Source organism: Dromiciops gliroides, chromosome 3 (assembly GCF_019393635.1).
Source record: "Dromiciops gliroides isolate mDroGli1 chromosome 3, mDroGli1.pri, whole genome shotgun sequence".
Lineage (NCBI taxonomy): Eukaryota > Metazoa > Chordata > Mammalia > Microbiotheria > Microbiotheriidae > Dromiciops > Dromiciops gliroides.
The window spans coordinates 188384115-188403508 of NC_057863.1; positions in this window are offsets into that span (position 1 = coordinate 188384115).

The following is a 19394-nucleotide window of genomic DNA, read 5'->3' on the forward strand; positions in this document are numbered from 1 at the left end:
ACAGATAATTATCATGTGGGGTGGGAAGGCAGAGAGAAATTGGGATCTTCTGTGATGAAAGGGATACCCACACCTAAAAGATTACTGATCCAAAAACATGATGTCAACCAGTGTGTGAGAATCAAAACTAAGAAGTCAGAGGAAGTAACCTAGGTAATTTTGTTTTACTCAGAATGTAGTGGATATACATTCAGTCATTGAGTGAATTCTCTTTTACACAGCTATAGCTGTGTGATCTTGGGCAAATCATTCAACCTTCTTTACCTCAGTTTCCTCATTTGTAAAATGAGCTGGAAAAGGAAATGACAAACCTCTCCAGTATCTTTGCCAAGAAACCCCCAGTGGAGTCAGGGAAAGTCAGACACAGCTGAAATGATTCAACAACAGAAGCTGAAACTTTGCACAAGTCTTAAAAATCTTAGCTTATGGGGTTATAGAGCCAAAATAAGACAATTAAAATTAACTACAAGGGACATATGAACCAAGATACTATCTGCATCCAGAGAAATAACTGATAAATAGATGTATAGAATGGATTTACATATGTGTGTGTGTCTAATAACCATCTCCAGGAGAGTGGGAGGGGACGGGGAGAGAAAAAGGGGGAAAAAAAAAAGAAAGTTTCATGATAATTTTATTATATATTTAAAAGGAATAGTAAATAGCACACAATACATGTGTGATTTCATGTACAATCATTTTTTTCTATTCTGTTATGAAGATGCTTGTTTTATTTCTTACATTCAGAATAAAATAAATAAAATTTTAAAAAATTTTCTGGTTTTGATCATTTCTACAGTATAACTAAGTATATTATTGCTATGGCATGGAGCTTTCAGGACAAAGTTGATTTTATTTTATGTTTATTAGAAAAAGATGTGTCATAGAGTATTGGGTCTCCATCTAGTCTCCTCAGAGGAAGAAAGAAGAAAAAAGAGCTGGGAAGTGAAAAACCACAACACTAGAGAGTCACAACTCTGGAAAAGTTGGGGATCACCCTTCTGAGTAGAATGATTATGAAGAGGTCTCCTCTGGAGGTTATTCAGGAGCAGCATTGTGTAGTGAATGGAAAGAGTACTGAAGGACCTGGGCTTAAGCTGTAGTTCTGCTGCTTTTGATTCTGCAGTTCTCAAAAACCTCAGTTTTGCCCTCTGTAAAATAGGAATAATACTCATGCTACCTAATTCACAATATTATGAGAAAACGATTTTGTAAACTGTAAAAATCTGGATAAATGTGACATAATTGTTTCTTCAAAACCCTTGATGTTAACTTTTCCACAGTGAACTTTTAAAAACTGATTCAATAAAGATGTTAATGGGTGGGGGGGGGGGGGCGGGCGGTGGGGAGTATCTACAACTATCTTGCCGAGAAATAAAAGTAGCTTTCAAATTGTAGCACAGTACTATGTTCATGAGTGGGTGCTTAAGGAAGAAAGGAGAGGGGTTGCTTCCAGATCCCTTTAAACGTAAGGGTTCTTAACTTTTTTTTCTTAAACCAGGGACATATTTGACAATCTGGTCAAGTCTCTCAACCACTTCTCAGAATACTGTCATAAAATGTGTAAAATAAAATCTATGGTGTTACAAAGGAAGCCAATCATACTGAAATGGAGATGTAATTCTCCCCCGCCCCCCCTTTCAGGTTCCTGGCCCTTCTGAAACTTACCTAAGGACCTCACAGCTTTAAATATTCTGTCATTCAAATAGGACAAGAAATACTCTCCATAACAGTGACATCTGGTGGCCACAGGCGGGATTTAAAAGTATTGTTACCTTGGGCCTTATTTTAAAAAGTAAAAGTACTATAGAAATTCTACATTTCTTAAAAGCTACATGTAATGTAAAATAGCTATAAATGAGATCGCTTTGTTTGAATTAATGACTTTGCATAAATTAAATGTCCAAGTAACTAGATACCAGGTGAATTTAAATGTATACACATGCAAACTAGGCCCTAAGTGAAATGAAATAAATAAATGAAATGAAATGAAATAAATAAATCGAATGAATCAAATAAATAAATAAATACACCACTTTCTGTTTGGCCCCATTTGGGGTTTTCTTGGCAAAAATACTGGAGTGTTTGCCATTTCCTTCTCCAGTTCATTTTACAGATGAAGAAACAGGCAAACAGGGTTAAGTGACTTATCCAGGGTCACACAGCTAGTACGTATCGGAGGCTGCATTTGTACTGAGTCTTTTTGATCCTGGGCCCACTGCACCACCTAGCTGCCCATACATACCCCTTACACTGCCCTCATTATAGCATCACAGTAAACTTTAGGTTCAAAAATAATATAATTTATCTAGAAGGTCTGAAAATGTCCATGCAAGGCATAAAAAGCAACTAGTTGCATTACCAAAAAATTGACATTATCCACACACAAAAGAAGAAAAAAAATGACATTACAAGAAAAATCAAGGATAACAGATTTAGAGCCAGAAGAGACCTTAAAATCCATCAAGTACAATCCCCTCATTTTATAGATGGAACAATCCATCAGAGACACAGAGAGGTTCAATGATTTGCTCAGGGTCACACAGCTAGTGTCTAAAGTGAGTTTTGAACTTAATCTTAGCTACAAGTCTAGCACTAGGATCCAGCAGGGCTTGATTTATTGTTATGGTGTTTGTCTAGACTTAATAAAGTAAAGAAGAAAATGTTAAAAATGAAGATGAAGCTTCAAAGTGTTTCATGCTTTTCAGAGAGCCATTTGTTAAACATTTACCAGCACAACCCTGCCAAGATCTGATGTAACCTGCCCCACCCCAATCCTACTGTTTGTTGGTTTTTACTGATCATCATTACCTGAAAGTACGAGGACAAAAAAAAACCCCAAAAGAACAAAAAAAAAAAACAAAAAAAACCTTAAACCTAATGCCTTTGGTCACTTCCAGTTAAGACAATCAAAAGATAAAGCATTACAGAGATTGTGATAGGGAGGTCCAAGAGAAAAATAATTTAATTTAGGAAATAAACAAACTACATGGTAAATCACTTAGCAACTGAATTAAGGGAAGCACACCTATATATTAATACATTGCAAATGTATTTTGATTTTATTTACTTTTAAGCTTCCACATAATGCAAGGATGTGTTTACCCTAAATGGATCAACAAGGGTTCCTTCCTGAATAGAAAAGTCAAATGATTCATGTTTAAAAATTGGTGAATAAGAAGATTCTGTACTTAGGCTTCTAAGTTATAAATAAGTTTATTTTTTAATGAAGCCTGCATGTAATTTAATTTGGGCATGTAATTTAATCTAACTGATAATTATTTCTGCAGTATTAAGCAACTTTAGTATTGGTTCCCTCTGCATCTGGGTTGAAAATGTCAGTTTCTCTATAATATAACCATCTCTTCCCTCCCCCATTCCTAACCACCTCTGGTCTATCCTGATTCAATCCATTCCTTTCCAGTCCAGTTCATCCTATGCATCTGTGCAACAGATGCATTAAGTATTAAGCATCCCTAAAGGGGAGACAAACCAGTTTGTGTTCATTAGAACCAGAGATTATGAACTGGAAAGGAATTTAGAAGTCTGTCTAATTCAAATCCCTCATTTTATAGATGAGGAAAGTGTAGTAGAGAACCAAAGCAGGATTTGAATATTTCTCAGACCTTCCAAGGTCACCTGATCAAGTAACATTTCTTTGTTTAAAAATGTTGGCAGATCTTTAGTCATTTCTTCAGTCGTTTATGACTCTTTCTGACTCCATTTGGGATTTTCTTGGAAAAAAAAGTGGCTTGCTAAGATGTGTCTATTTAAAAATTACAGCAAAGAATTATGCAAAAAGAGAAGCAATATGGCACCTCTTAGTGGATAGAGTGCTGGAGTTAAAGTCAGGAAGAGCTAGATTTGAAGGCCAAACCAGATAAGTAATAGCTATACGTCACTGGGTCCAAAACTTCATCTTTCTGGGTTTCACTATTCTCATCTGTAGAAAGGAGTTGGACTCAATGAGCTATAAAATCCCTTCAAGCTCATACTTTTGATGATATGAACCCAGGTCTTCTGATCCTAAACCCAGTGCTCTTTCTGTGATTACCATATATAGACCAGGCATCTATGAAAAGGAAATAAATGTGATCCTTTCCAAGTGAGACTGTACCCAACTGTTCCACTGTGGGGGAGCCATTCACCGCACAGCTGCTGGATTAACCAGTCACTGTAGCTTGACTGGCAATCCCGTCAGTTCTGCTCCACTTTGTCCTCAGTCACATTCCCTGCAGGTCTACTTAAACTTAAGTATATACTTGAAGGATTAACCCCCTTAAAATTAGAGCACTTGTTAATGAACCCTGACAACAGTCAACTTGCCATGGGTATAAGAGAATAGGATTCAGTGGAAACTTCCTCCTCCTCTCACACCACAATCTTTATAAACCTAATGGGTTTAATCTTTCATAAGTTTCTTCAGTCAACACACAGTCCTCACAAAGCAGAGAGGCTACATCATGGATTCCCACTCTTTTCAACACAGACCTGCGCACATGCGCACACACACACACACAAATCCAAAACAACATTAAATGTAGATCATTTAAAGCATAAAGTGAGAAGAGTTTAGAGATTATTTGAACATATCAGTGAAAGGAGAAAGAGGTATGACAAGGAATTCCTGTCTCTGACCGACTAGCCAGGATTGCAGAGACCCAACGATTAGACATGCTACCTACCTGCTGATAGAGAAGTACAAAACTCAGAATACAGAATGAGACCATTTTTTCAGACATGACCAATGTGAAATTTGTTTTGGTTGACTGTACATGTTTGTAATAGTTTCTCCATTGGAGGTCAGAGAGGTAAAAAGGTAGATTCTTACTGATTGAAACAAAACATTAAAAAAAAAAATAAGTGTGATGTATGTATCCCAGGAATGTTTCACTTACTTTTCAAGGAAGACCATCTAGTCAAGTAAAATTTCCTTGTCAGGTCAACAAATATTTACTGAGGCCTTACTATATTCAAGATGATGTGTGTAACGACTGGAATGACACCACCTGCTGGAGACTTACTGGGAGAGTTACTAAAAAGAAACAGTGTAAGGGCATACCTCATATTATAGCACTCGGCAGATATTGCGTTTTTTTACAAATTAAAGGCTTGTGGCAACTCCACATCAAGCAAGTCTACTGGCACCGTTTTTCCAACAGCATTTGCTCACATCATGTCTCTGTGTCACATTTTGGTAATTCCTGCAATGTTTTAAACTTTTTTATTATTATCATATGTGTTTTGGTGATTTTTGATCTTTGTTATTACTAGTTTGGGGAGGCCATAATTTGCATGCATATGAAATGGCAAATTAATTTTTGGGGGGTGGGACAATGAGGGTCAAGTGACTCACCTAGGGTCACACAGCTAGTTAAGTGTCAAGTGTCTGAAGCCATATTTGAACTCAGGTCCTCCTGAATCCAGGGTTGGTGCTTTATCCACTGTACCACCTAGCAGCCCCCTGGCGAATTAATTTGATAAATGTGTATATTCTGACTACTTCACGGACTGACAAGCAATTTCCAGGTCTCTCTCCCCTTTCTCTGGCCTCCCTATTCCCTGAAACGCAACAATATGGAAACTAGGTGAATCATAACCCCACCATGGCCTCATGGCATTCAAGTGAAAGGAAATGTCAATGAATGGAACTTCAATGAATGTCTTATTTTTTTAAACTGCCATATCTTCCCCAACCTTCAGCAACCACCACCCTGATCAGTCAGCAGTCATCCATAATAAGGCAAGACATATCACCAGCAAAATGATTATGACTTCTTGTTTTTTTTATTACCTAACACTATTGCATGCTTAATAAACTACAAGGCAAAATAAATATAACTTTTATATGCAATGGAAAACCATTGCTTTATTGTGATATTCACTTTTCTGCAGTGCACTGGAACCAAACCTTGTAATCTGTCAGAGATATTCCTGTATTGAGGGCTGACCTTGAAGTCAGAAAGACTTGACAAAAAGACACATACTAGATGAGAGACTTTAGGCAAATCATTTAAACTCTTTGTCCCCCCCCCCCCCCCCCCCCCCCCCCCCCCGGCAACACCCTAAACCAGACTATAGATTAGAAGGGGTTTTCACCTAGGGAGCTCCTAATGCTTATGAAATCACAGGTGGAATTGGGACTACGGGTGGGGGGAAGAATAAAAGAAGGAAGGGAAAAGGGAATGGGATGATGGCTCCAAATGAAACTATAGCAAATACATATAAAATGTTCTGTTGAACTTTGTGGGCAAAGTATTATATTAGTAAAGACCGTCCATTATAATAGTTTATTTAAAATTAGAATTTAATGAGTAGGAATGAAACAGAGGATTTATTCTTCTGTTGCTAGTATATTCTGCTTTTATACTCAGCATAATGCTACTGGTTCCTCTTAAATTTTTAGAAACCAGGATAGAATTCTGAAAATTAATCCATTATCAGAAGGGGATATAAATCCAACAGCAGTGGATTAGTTATATGAATCATCACATGACCAATTTTTACAAATTGTTTGAGGTTTTAAGCAGAGTCCTGCTTCTCAGTCTTACATTGTAAGCCAAAATGGAAAAAAAAATCAGAATAAAATGTCCTAAAATTCAGGATAATTGTTTAATTTTAGTGAACTGAAATTTGCCCTTTGAAATGTAGAATTCAAAGACTCCATTTACTGTAATAAATTTCAGTAATTGTCTGAGATCTGTAAAATATATTGAAAATTTATATTGTTTAAAAACCTTTTCTCATTGTTAAAAGCCCTGAGTGTTTGAGGGCCAAAGTCTCGTAACTGAGGAGGTAATTTAAGATTCACTTAAATAAAAGACCTAAAGGGAGTCCTCTTGAGGACTAAGCTATAATAAAAGTGTTCAGGGAAACTGATTTTTACTTAAATTAGCTTTACTTGTGGGAGAAAAAAAAAGGGCTAAAAGAAACAAGAATCAAATAGGCAAAGGAAATTTCTTTACTGGTGAACTGCATCTAGAAAGCCCAATGCATTTACAAAATACCTTTCACATAGTTATTTTGTAAACATCATGGACTCTGACTACTGTTTCTCCCTTCCCCTTCTCTCTACCCTAGGAAATTAAAATAATATTCTACATGATTTCAATAATCCATCCTAATATCCTCATATTAGACCTAGTTAAGAAGAAATTAGGGTTCTCTGAAGGAGAAAATATTTCTATTTGTAGTGTCTCCATACAAATGATGTTGGTGACTGGGACTGTCTCTGGCAGAAGTAACAAAGGGTTAGGAAGATAAGAACCTAGTCAGCCAGTGGATCACCAGAATACAAGGAGACTTCTATCATCCAAAGGCAGGGAATATTCAAAGCAATGGAAGGCAAAGATGTGCTCAAAAAGACTTGGTAGTATCTGAGACTGACACCTGGTGCCACCTGCTGGGAATTGCATGGGGCTGCAGGAGCCAGCATGGCAAACAACAAAGACTGTCAAAAGCCCTACTTAGTTGTGCTTGACAAGGGAAGAAAGAATTTTGGGAATGCATTGTTCATGGAATGGTGTTTTTTCTAAGAGCTCTTTTGTAGGTGCTATTGTTTCCTTGGACTTTTCAATAAATCTATCCTTTCCTTAACATCATTGTGTGCTTTCAAAAGGAGTAGTCTCAGTATGTCAGAGGTGGGACACCAAAAAATATGTTTTCCCAGGTTTCCAGGGTAGGAATTATAAACCAAGAGAGTGAGAAAACTCCTCCAAATATACCTTGATCCTTTTTTGTCATGTATTTCTGACATAAGGATTATGCAAATAGTTTATATTATCATTTTCATTTTTATCACCATTTCCTAGAGAACTTATGAGAAACAAAAGAAATCACTGAAAAGATGGCTCTTCAAGAGGTCAGCATATAATAAACATTTACTATGTGCCAGGTACTGTGCTAAGTGCTAGATACACAAATACAAGCAAAAAGACAGTCTCTGCTCTCTGTCAGCTTCCATTTTAATGGGGGAGATGAAAGGGAGGGGGGTGATGGGTACTCTCATAGTGCAGGGTATGGTAGCAAAGTCCATAGAGTCAGAAGCACAGACAGGAGGGGAATGAAGTATGGCTATCCTGGGTCTGTCACCACAATGGAGGTCCTAAAAGGAACTCACCAATGGGAGGAGGAGGTTGGCAGTTGCAAAAGGACATAGAAGGGGGAGAAAGCCCCAGGCACTAAGGGGATTTCAAGCTGAGCAGAGGAAGCAAAAATCACTGCAGTAAAGAAAAATTTAATGTTCAAAAGGTATGAGAATATCTAGAAACATCTAGAAACACTTAATTTTAAATCAAGTTCAGATATTCTACAATACTGAATGTGTAGAAGATATGATTAATGAGTGTGTTATGGGGAAATAGGGTAGGGGTTTGGGAAAGGGATTTGGGGTAGGAGTTGGAGTTCTTAGGAATTCCTCTTTAAAGAATTACATCTTCTTGCACACAAATCCCATAGAATAAGATAATAGTTTATTTAGGGGCTGGGGAAGGGAAACCAAGAGAGAAATCCTTGGACTTCTCAAGAGGAGAAGGCATGGCACAGAGCATGGCTCTGAGATACCAATCTCCTCCAGTAGGAGACAGGCAGATACTTTTATTGAGGTCCAATGGTGGTCCAATGAGGTTATCGTCTGACTGTGGAAAGTTCACCCCTATTGAGGGAGGACCATCCCCCACAGGTGGTGGCTAGGGAAAATGGTGAGGGGTGGCTGCGGATCTCTCAAGCCATCTCTCTGCTCCTCTGGCCACAAAGGCAGCAGCCACACCTAATCTTACCTCCCCAGAGGTGAGAGAGACTGGAGTGAAGGGTGGTGGTCTAGGAGCTAGCTCAGTCCTGATCACGTTCCACTTATCTCTTTAGGTGTGTCTATCTTTTGGTTTAGTTTCTCAAGGAGAAGGTTCTTTGATGTACCGCAGAGAACTTCTGGGGTGCTAGGCCCTATAACAGTGTATAACAGGTAAGTGGATCAATAGGGAATCCTTTAGTTGTGCAACCAATCCATGACAACTAAACAAAACAAAACATGGAAAAACCACCCTATTTCTTTATGGCCTCCTTTCCTTTCCACATTAACAACAGTGGAATGGCATTTGAAAAGGGGGTAGATGATATTAAGAATACCACACTTTTTGGATGATCTATAAGCATTAATGTAATTGCTGGGATTCTAAATGGGAGATCATGTCCCACCTTTGGAAATGGACATTTTAACAATAAATGAAACAAGAAGACAATAATGAAGTTGCAACTCCATGGAAGAAGGCATAATGGAAAACAAAGGTGTTGGCCAAGTTCATTTCATAATGTGTTCAAAGACAATAAGAAACATCATTTCATGGAACATTTGGTCATCTTCTGTTACATTGCTCTTGATGAATTAAAAAAAAAAAAGACTGCCATGACAAGATCTCCAATTTAGGTGCCATTTGTTGAAAAGGATTAAGAGGTAAAAGAATTCTCCTAATAATGTGACAAAATCTTTCTAATCAACATATAACATTCATTCAATCGACAAGCGTTTATTAAGTGTTCCAGGCCCTGTGCTAGGCAAAAATAGCCACTGCTCTCAAGAAAGTTATATTTTAATGAGGGTGGGGGTGGGGGAAAATATATATATGTATATATATGTGTGTGTGTGTGTGTATATATATACATATATATGTATATATGTATATATATGTGTGTGTGTGTATATATAATTAGGTATAAACAAGGTACCTATAGTGTAAATGAAAGGTAAATCACTAGTAGTTGAGAAAACCAAGAAAGATCTCTTGCCCAATGTGTTTGAGCTGAATCTTGAAGGAAGCCATGGTGTTCTGAGGAGAGAGAAAATGCCAAGCATGGGGAACAGCCAGTTTAAAAGCACAGAGGCAGAGTCATATGGGAAGAATAGCAGATAGGCCAACATGTCTGGACCACTGAGTGAATGAAGGTGAATAATGGACAGAATGACTAGATGAGAAAGGGCTAGGTCATAAAAAGCTCTAAGTAACAAACAGGGGAGCTTATATTTAATCCTAAAGCTTCTAGAGATCCACTGGAGTTTATTGATTGAATGGGTAGTGATGTGATGTGGTCAGACCTGTGCTTTAGGAAAATCACTTGGCAGCTTGAGGAGGATGAATTTGAATGGGGATGGATAAGCCAGGAGACCAATTAGGAGGCTATTACAATAATCCAAATAAGAAGTGATGAGAGTCTGAGCTGAGATAGTGTCTTTGGGAGCTAAGAAGGGGATATCTTGGATATCTTCAACAGACATAGAGGAAACAGAAACAGCAAAATGTGGCAACTGATTCAACATGTAGAGTGAGGGAGAGTGAGGAGTCAAGAATGCCATCAAAGTTGCACACTCACTGGGGCAAGTGGAAAGATGACTGTACCTGCAGTAGTAATAATAAAGTTCAGAGGAGGAGAGAGTTTGAGGTGAAAGATGAGAAGTTCTGTTTTGGACATGTTGGGATTTGAGATGCCTATGAGACATCCAGCTGGAAATTTCTAAAAAGGAGTTAGTAATGTAGTAATGAAATTCAGAATCAAGATGAAAGTTGGATATATAGATCTGAGAATCACCTGCATAGAGAGCTGATGAGATCACCAAGTCAGGGTTTTAGAGAGAAAAATGGGCTCAGGATAGAGTATTAGGGTACACCCACAGTCAGTAGGCATGATATTGAGGAGGAAGATACAGCAAAGGACTCTGAGAAAAAGGTAAAAAAAGAACCAAAAGAAGTATCATTAAAACCCAGGGAGGAGGAAGTGGTCAATAGTGTCAAATGTTGTTGAAAGGTCAAGAATGATGAGCATAAAGAAAAAGCTATTCGATCTTGTCATTAAGAGATCATTTAAAATTTTAGAGAGAGCAGTTTTAGTTCAGTGGTGATTTCAGAAACCAGACTACAGAGAGTTTAGAAGAGAATGAGAGGAGAGGAAATACTCTATTCAGCCAGCACAACCAAAATTGGTTGGCCAGAAAAAAAGAATAGGGAATGACAGAGAATGCTGGGACAAACTTAAGAAAGTAAAGAGAAGGACAGACAGAAATGGAGGGAAACAACCATGGCTACATCTATGTGCATAGTCTCATTCAAAATTCTGGGACTAAAAGAAAGTAATCCTGTGTATGGGGTAGCAAGGTGGTGAAATAGCTAGAGCACTGGGTGTGGAGTCAGGAAGACCTGAGGTCAAATCTGTGAGAAAATAATCATTAATAATGAATTTCTAGGAGAAACCCAGATGTATTAGTGTCAACTGCTCTCTCCCCTTTCCTCAGAAACCAACCTGGGATGAGCCTTCAGTTTAACAAAAGTAATGCAGATTGATCCTTCTGATTAGCTAGTGGAAGAACCACACCTAGATGGTTGGAATTTGATCTCTAGACCACCCTGCAAATGATGTCAATCAATGGAGATGAATGATGCTAACCAATTATCTTAGATCAATGTGTGGTGAATGGCCTCTATCAAAGAAGAGGATAAAAATCCCTGGGGACACCAGGGTCAAGGGTCTATCTCCCTATCTTTTGCTTGCTCTCTCTGGCCTCCTTCTTGGGACTCTTACTGGGTATGTAATTGCTTAGGCCTGTAAAACTGTGACCAATGGGGAAGTCAGGGATGAATTAATGAATAATCAATGCTTACTGCCAAAACTGGTGCAATAGCGATTAATTTGTAAGTAGCAATATTTTAGAAACCCCAGTCTAGTCCCACAATATTTTAAATAACACAAATCCCTCCTCAGATACTTACTAGCTATGTGACTCTGGACAAGTCACCTAACTTCTGTTTGTTTCAATTTCTTCAACTGTAAAATACATAAGAATCAATTGTGAGTCAAGACCCAGTCTTTGGCTAAATTTAGAAAAGCCTCTGGCACTCACCCTGAAGGGCTCCCTCTGCCCAGCAAGGATAAGCACAGAAAACCTTGCACCCAGGCTCCCTCTGCCCAGCTGCAGAGAGGCTCTGAGCCCCTGCCAGCCTTGGGGCAGCCTCAGGGGTGCCAACAAATTAGCTTTGGGAGAGTGGGCGGTCAGCCTGAATTTCCCATGAAAGAAAGGGTTTTTTGCAAGCAGGCAGGGCAGAAGCTTTATGTTAGTCAGGGAGACAAGGAGATGCAGAACAAAAAGGAGGAGAGAACCAAAGTGGGCGCGGTCGGTATGAGATGCAAGGGGGGACACTACAGAGAAGGAGACACAGGAAATGGAGAAGAAAAGGAGAGGCGAGAGGAAGCAAAGGGGGATAGGAAGCAGCAGAGTACCTTTCAGATCATATATCTTTCTTTATCCTTATCTCTAAGTTTATTCTTATAAATAAAGCCTGTTTTTTGTTGTTAAATTGAAAGGAGGCTTTTTAATCTTGTTTCTTATCAGTCTGGGATAAGCAGTTGGGAAGGGGGCTGGCCCCTACAGATTGACCCACATCTTTAGATCTTTAGAAGCCCCCCTTACAGATTGGCTGGAGAGATAAAGAGCCAGATATAGAATTTTTCAGATTGGTGAGCCAGCCAGGAGTTTTCAGATAAAATTTTACAAATGGAAATAATAATAGTGCCTACCTCCCAGGGTAGCTAGCTAGGTGCCACAATGGCTAGAACACTGGCCCTGGAGTCAGAAGGATCTGAATTCAAATATGACCTCAGACTTACTAGTTGTATGACCATATGCAAGTCACTTTACCCTGTTTGCCTCAGTTTCCTCATCAGTAAAATGACCAGGAGAAGGAAAGGGCAACCCACTTCAGTCTCTTTGCCAAGAAAACCCCAAATGGGCTTGGAGTCCAACACAACTGAAATGACTCAGCAACAAATCTCCTAGGGTACTTATGAGATAATGTGTCATAATATTTGTAAAGCCCTTAGCACAGTGCCTAATACATGGTAACTGATTTATAAAATTACTAGCTTCATCATCATCATCATCATTACTATCATTATCATTATTACCCTGTGGATTGTTAAGTGATCCTTCCTGTTCTGTTGAGGGAGTAGTTACATTCATCAATGCTTGGCCTCATCAGTCAATGTTTCTGACGTGTATTAGCCAGCAATCTGGTAGTACTCTACTGCCAGAATGCCTATGATCATCCCTTGTGCTTCTATCTGGTCACCCACCTCCCTATCATTCATCATGGCTAAAATGCAACTCCTGTTACTTGAGAGTAGAAGTAAAGTCCACAGCTAGTAAGTCTTTACCCTAGGGGTGGCAATTGAAATTAGCTGCATTTTCTGCTTAGTGGGCTGCTACTACTGATATGATCGTGCTTTTACTAATTAAACCATTTTGTTTTATTTTGATTACAACATGAACTAAAAGTTATTTGCTATTAAAATTTGATCTAGATAGAGCTACCAGTGGGTGTGGGTAAAGAATGACTTAAGACAGTATCTAAGACTGTGAGTAACCACAACTTCCCAGTGATTGGAAGAGGCCTTTGATATACAACAGTTTAATGACTAATGAGGCTCAAAATAAGTAAATATGTGGCTGACAAAGGTATTAATTTCTGTCTAGGAGGATGTCTATTATAGGAAGCATTTATATGGTACCTTCAAGTTCGCAAAGTTTACATAGATTATCTCATCTGATCATCATAACAACCCTGTGATGAAAGTATTAGAGGTATTATTATTCTCATTTTACAGATAAAGAAACATAGGCTTAGAAATGTTAAGTGATTTACTTGCCCATAATCACACATCTTAGTTGTATTAGAAAAGGGAAGTAAACCCGGGGTTTCTTAATCCTGGCCCAATACTTTAACCACCACACCACATTGCCTCTCAATGGCATTGTGTTGATTGCATCAAGTTCCAGAACACTACAGGGGTTTCTTCTGTGAGGCATATTATTATTTTTTTTAAAAAGAATTACCTAAAAATTAATGTTGGAAAAACCAAAAGTTTTTTAAAAAAGGTCTAATATGTAAGGTACTGAATGAGTACTTTTAATTTCCCATTGAATTGGTGTGTGAGTATGTGTATGTGCATATATGTATATGTATATATATATTTGTATGTATACATATACACATACACATAGATATATGTATTTGTATACATATGTATATAGGCATACGTGTGTGTGTGAGAGAGAGAGACAGAGACAGAGAGACAGAGAGAGAGAAAGAGAGAGAGTAAGTGTGAGAGTAATCGGGGCAGTTAGGTGATGAAGTGAATAGAATACCAGACCTGGAGTCAGGAAGTCTCATCTTCCTGAGTTCAAATCTGGTTTCAGAAACTTATTGTGCCCAGGGGCCAAGTCACTTAACCCCCTTTGCCTCAGTTTCCTCACATGTAAAAGGAGCTGGAGAAGGAAATGGCAAACTACTCTATCTCCACCAAGAAAACCCCAAATGGTGTCACAAAGAATTGGACATGACTAAAACAACAACATATGTATCAGCATTGTATATGTATACATATATGTATAGATACTTAGATATCAGAGAAAGAGAGAAAAGGGAGGGAGAGAGAGAACAAGTACTAGATTATGGCTCTGGAATGGAAGAGGAGGAAGAAAGCAGAATGAATTGTGTTTGGGAAATTTTGCAATGCTTTTTAGCATTCCAAATTGTATACCCTAATACATACACATATAATCCCTTAAACAATCAAGACAAGCCTCCTTCCCTTTCTGGTGAGCCTAACCTCCACCAGGCACATATGCTGTCCTTGATGCACTCCCTCAAGGTGATAAGAAATGGAATCACTAGAGAGTCAAACAACATGCTTCTTCTGGTTAATCCTACATGCCACAGTGATTCCAAAATTCTAGAACTACCAGTTGGAGGTGTTTCACCAGTAGGTGAAAAGACTGGGGAATACTGAGAGATCTGTCCTATATTCCCATAACTCAAAATACTCAAAAGCAAAGAGTAAGGCCAAAGCAAGGTTTGCTGCTCCCCTTTATGATTTCATCCTTTGTTTCTCCGTAGTTCTGGGAGCTCAGCATTGTCCAGGGAACCCTGAAGACAGGCCTGCTGCAATAGGCCCAAGCTGAAAGAAGTGACTCCATATCTGATTACTGATTGAACCACCAATATACTGAGAAGTTTCTATGTACCCAGAAACCTGTTTATACTGGCTTTATTTAGGCAATGTTTTCAGGGCTCTTCTAATCATAATCCAGGTATGAAAGGTATACAAGGCTCCTCTAATCATAATCAGTTTAGCAAACTTCTGTTACCATGATGCCCTTACAGTTGATAAGGGGTGAGGTATGAGGAGGGCTTCCAGCAGTCTGACTGCCCTAAGTCCCCTTCCTTCTTGGTCCCTGTGAATCTGCCCAAATGCAGCAATAAGTGAGGCAGACCCAGAGTTCTGAACTGTCAACAAGGGTATGCAACCCACTGTGAATCCTCCCCAGCACCAGTACTTTCCCATGTTACTGAAGAGCTAGGGACCTACACATTTCCATGTCTATGAGAAATAAACTGCTTGACTTGGGATCACTGAGCACATGTTCCTCATCCACAGCCTCCTCAGGTTCAGTAATTCTTCTGTCACTTCCTTACCAGACTTCCACTCCTGACAGCTTGAGTTTCAACAGCTCCTAGCTAGACCCAGGATACTGCTGGGTTATCAATTCAGGGTTTGGCGGTTTCATGATACATGCAGTTTTGGAGAAGTCATAGGGCTGTGGTGTCAGGGTACCATATGTATTTCCTTCCCAAAACCCACAGTCTTTGTGTATTTCTGGCTGTATCAGTCCTAGTTTTCTCCATGTTTGTCTTCTCTTTCTTTTTTTTTTTTTTTTGGTGAGGCAATTGGGGTTAAGTGACTTGCCCAGGGTCACACAGCTAGCGTCAAGTGACTGAGGCTGTATTTGAACTCACATCCTTCTGACTCCACAGCCACTGCTCTATCCACTGCACCACCTAGCTTCCCCTGTCTTCTCTTCCTAAAGGCCTAGTGTTGGGCCTAGTTTGGTTGTTTTTTTAACCACAACTATGAGATTTATTTATATCTATAAACTCGTAAAAACAGTGTGAGCTAGAGAAGGAAAACAATGTTATCCCCATTTTTATTGAAGAGGGAATTGAATGTCAAGGAAGTTAAGCAACTTGCCCATGGTCACATGGCTACAGTAGTAGTGCTAGAGACAGGAACTGAACACTTAGCAATGCTAAGACCAGCATTGTAGTTATTGGACCACATTGTCTCTCAGCCTATGGCTTGTAGGGGACACATGGGATGATCTTTGTTGTTGTGGCCAGGAACTGTCTATCACATGATTATTAATCAGATTAAGTTTGTTAGCTTCCTGACTCCCTTGTTAGTTTTCCTTTCCTTTTTCTATCATAAAAGTATTTTATTATATTCCAGTTACATGTAAGGATAGTTTCAACATTTGTTTTCATAGTTCCAAATTTTTCTCCCACCCTCCCTTCCCTCCCCCTCCCCAAGACAGAAAGCAATCTGATATAGGTTATATATGTATAGTCACATTAAACATATTTCTACATTAGTCATATTGTGAAAGAAGAATCAGAACACAAGGGAAAAACCTCAAAAAAGAAAAAAAAATAGCCAGAAAGTAGAAACAATATGGTTTAATCTGCATTCAGAATCCAAAGTCCCTTTTTCTGGATGTGGAGAACATTTTCAATCATGAATTCTTTGAAATTGTTTTGGATCATTGCACTGCTAAGAAGAGCCAAGTCCATCACAGTTGATCATCACACAATGTTGCTGTTACTGTGTACAATGTTCTCCTGGTTCTGCTCCTCTCAGTCAGCATCAGTTCATGTAAGTCCATCCAGGTTTCTCTGAAATCCTCCTGCTCATCATTTCTTACAGCACAATCGTATTCCATTCCATTCATATACCACAACTTGTTTAGCCATTCCCCAACTGATGGGCATTCCCTTGATTTCCAATTCTTTGCCACCACAAAGAGAGCTGCTATAAATATTTTTCTACATGTGGGTTCCCTTCCCTCTTCCATGATCTCCTTGGGATACTGACCCAGTTGTGGTACTAGTTGGTCAAAGGGTATGAACAGTCCCATAACCTTTTGGGCCTACTTCCAAATTGCTCTCTAGAATGGTTGGATCAGTTCACAGCTCCACCAACAATGCATCAGTGTTCCAATTTTTCCACAGCTTCTCCAATATTTATTATTTTCCTTTTTTGTCATGTTAGCCAATCTGATAGGTGTGAGGTGATACCTCAGAGTTGTTTTAATTTGAATTTCTCTAATCAATAGTGATTTAAGCATTTTTTCATACGGCTTTGATTTTTTCATCTGAAAATTGCCTATTCATATCCTTTGACCATTTCTCAATTGGGGAATGACTTGCATTCTTATAAATTTGATTTAGTTCCCTACATATTTTAGAAATGAGGCCTTTATCAGACATACTGGCTGTAAAAATTGTTTCCCAGCTTTCTGCCTCCCTTCTAATTTTGGCTGCATTGCCTGTACAAAACCTTTTAAATTTAATGTAAACAAAATCATCCATCTTGCATTTCAAAATTTTCTCTATCTTTTGTCTGGACATAAATTGTTTCCTTCTCCATAGATCTGAAAGTTAAACTACTCCTTCCTCTCCTAATTTATCTATGGTATCACCCTTTATGTCTAAATCATGTACCCATTTTGACCTTATTTTGGTATACTGTGTAAGATGATGGTCTATGCCTAGATTCTGCCATACTGTCTTCCAGTTTTCTCAGCATTTTTTTTTGTCAAATACTGATTTCCTATCCCAGAAGCTGGAGTCTCTGAGTTCATCAAAGAATAGATTACTAAAGTCATTTACTACTGTGTCTCCTGTGCCTAACCTATCCATTGATCCACTACTCTATTTCTTAGCCAATACCAAATAGTTTTGATGACTGGTGCTTTATAGTATGGCCTTAGATTTGGTATGGCTAGCACACCTTCCTGTGCATTTTTTTTTCTATTAGTTCCCTTGATATTCTTGACCTTTTGTTCTTCCAGATGAATTATTATTTTTTCTAACTCTATCAAATAATTTTTAGGTAGTCTGATTGGTATGACACTGAATAAGTAAATTAATTTAAGTAGAATGGTCATTTTGATTATATTAGCTCGGCCTCTCCATGAGCAATTGATGTTTTTCCAATTATTTAGGTGTGATTTTATTTGTGTGAAAAATGTTTTGTAATTGTGTTCATAGAGTTCCTGGGTCTGTCTTGGCAGGTAGACTCCCAAGTATTTTATATTGTCTACAATTACTTTAAGTGGAATTTCTCTTTCTATCTCTTTCTTCTGATAGCTGAGGTACTTTGAAATTCATCATCCTGTGTGTCAGGAGTCCAGCTAGTACTTAAGACCAGGTGAACGCATATTTCATTGAACACACTGCTAATTTTGTTCAGTCATCTTCAGTCATGTCCAACTCTTTATGACCCCATATGGGATTTTCTTGGCAGAGACACTGGAGTGGTGTGCCATTTCCTTCTCCAGCTCATTTTACTGATAAAGAAACCGAAGCAAATAAGGTTGGGTAACTTGCTCAAGGTCACAGAGCTAAGGCTCTGTGTTCATTTGAACTCAGGAAGATGAGTTCCTAACCTTCCTAACTCCAGGCCCAGTGCTCTACCACCTAGCTGCCCTCTATACTCATAAAACATTGCTTAATCTCTGAGATAATACAAATGATAATTGTATCAATAAAATCCCAGTTCTGGTCAATATCCCTGTTAAAGTTCTATGGTTTGCAGCCCTCCCTATAGCCCCCATTAATAACTCCAACTGATGTCTTTCCCTCCCAGGTGGTATAGTTGAGACAGTGCTTGGTCTAGAATTAGGAAAACCTGAGTGAAAATCTGTCCTCAAAAATGTATTTGCATTGTGTCCCTGGGCATATAGCCAAAATAAGCAGAGTGAAAGCCAGCATTTTTTCTGAGCTCTCCCAACACATCCCTTCCACAATAACCTAAAAAGATACCAAACTAAATTCTGAGAGAAAAAGCCAAGAATAAAATAAAATTACAGTGAGTCATTTTTCCAGCCCAGGGAAGCTTAGGAAGATAGACAACTGGACAGGACTGAAGCAGCACAGGGATAATAGTGTCAGCAGGAGATGTGGGAAGCAGCCCAAAGACCAGGAACAGTAAGAGAATTAAACACCTGGTCAAAAAGAGATCCAAGAGGATTCCTGTACTATTATCCTATATCCTGTACTATTTAGCAGCTTTGCTGGAGCTGCGAAGTAGTCCAACTCTTCTGGAGAACAATTTGAAACCATACCCATACACATTCTTTGGCCCGGCAATACCACTACTCCATTGATACCTCAAAAATATCAAAGAAAAATGTAAAAGGACCTATACATATAGAAATATCTCTAACAGTTCTTTTTGTGGTAGTAAAAAAATAGAAACCAAGAGAATGTCCATCAATTGGGGATTAAATGAACAAG